Genomic DNA, 1,720 nt, shown 5'->3' on the forward strand with positions numbered 1-1,720 from the left:
CGAGCACATGGAGGGCTGTGCTGCGGGCTGGTATGTTTATGCACAATCACCAGGGACCTTCCCAGCCTGATAATATCAGCTCTCAGTTGTCTGCTTTAATTAACTTTGCTGGTTACATGGGGGGATACACCACGTCATTTTTTTTTGTTTGTTTTTTTATTTAATCATTAAAAGCTGCCTGATAAGCTCCACAGGGTGCAAAGTTATTATATGTTGGGTGGTTGTGCAATTATTTGTCTATATGTCTGTTCCTATGTCTAAATGTCTCTCTGTACGTCTGTTGGTCAATATATCTGTCTATCTATCTACTCAATCTATCTCCATTATCTATCTCCATGTCATTTATTGCTGTCTAAAAACGCTAGAAAAATGCAGGAAAAAAAGCACGTTTTTGCCGCTGCGTTTTTCCTGCCAAGAGATGTGGAAATGCTGCAGAAATTTCTGCTTTCAAATAAGTGTGAACATACCCTTAGGGTTTTGCATATGAGCATAACACACATGCAGGGGATGTAGCTCAGTGGTAGAGCGCATGCTTTGCATGTATGAGGCCCCAGGTTCAGTCCCCGGCATCTCCATTGTCATGTATTCCACAGAGATCACTCTATATCTCACCATGCTGTGACTGTGTCAGGATTTCATCAGGGATTCCAACATATGGAATATATGTTAATGCCCTCTGTACAGTCACTGCCACCTTCACAATAGCCCAATTATTAATATTACTCGCTGCCACCACCGGCTGAGTTTGAAATATAGTACAAGGCCTTGCCTGGCCAAACGCCTGCATTCTGGTAGTGTATGGCTTCTGGGAAGCGAACGATTACAGGACAAAAGAAACAGAACGATTAGACTTTATATTTAATCCAAATGGGAGGCAGTGTTTAGGAAAACTATACAAAAATGTTTACAAAAGGAGACAATACAATACATTAATAGTTACACCAAATAATAAGGATTAAAGAAGAGACTTACTATAAGATCGCTGAGACGATTCAATATAGGTGGATTTGATTTGAACGTTATCGAATATGACCCATTGCTTATAGTATCTATACCCCCCAGCCAACTATTTTATGCTGAAGGGAGAGACCCCCCTGGGATGACGTCACAGGGACTGGGCTCTAGCCTGCACATTTTATTAAAAACTTCTGGGATAACTCATCGCTCGTTGATCCCAGAATCCCAAAAGTGATACCATATTTCTATTATGATTTTACCTTCATTTAAGGACCACACACTGCATAGTTGCGACCTGCTATCCTAGTGCTTTAGTGCTACAGCTCCATGGAGGGGTTTGATAAAATATGCATAGCGTTATGTGATATTTCAGTTTTTCTTTTTTAATAATTTTGCAAAAATTTCTACATTTCAGTTTTTTTTCAGTCAAGATGGGGTGCAGAGTGTACTTTAATGAGGAAAAAATGAACTTTTTAGAGTTTACCAAATGGCTGCAATGAAACAAAGAGTGAAACATTTAAAGGGGTCTGAATACTTTCCGTATCCAATGTATTGCTCCATACAGTATGGGCCCCATATAATGCTCCATACAGTATGGCCCCATATAATGCTCAATATAGTATGGGCCCCATATAATGCTCCATACAGTATGGCCCCATATAATGCTCAATATAGTATGGCCCCATATAATGCTCCATACAGTATGGCCCCATGTAATGCTCCATACAGAAAAAAAATAATAATCAAATACTACCCTCTCCTT

At 39.7% G+C, this 1,720-nt stretch overlaps 1 non-coding gene across 1 annotated transcript; it reads left to right on the forward strand.

Annotated features, from left to right (window-relative positions):
• Window positions 1–503: 503 nt before the first annotated feature.
• On the forward strand, window positions 504–575 carry TRNAA-UGC (transfer RNA alanine (anticodon UGC)). The gene has a single exon. It is a non-coding gene; the product is annotated as a tRNA-Ala (tRNA).
• Window positions 576–1,720: the final 1,145 nt, after the last annotated feature.

This window comes from Phyllobates terribilis, unplaced genomic scaffold (genome assembly GCF_046119375.1).
Source record: "Phyllobates terribilis strain yellow unplaced genomic scaffold, ASM4611937v1 Scaffold_3__8_contigs__length_932513732, whole genome shotgun sequence".
NCBI lineage: Eukaryota > Metazoa > Chordata > Amphibia > Anura > Dendrobatidae > Phyllobates > Phyllobates terribilis.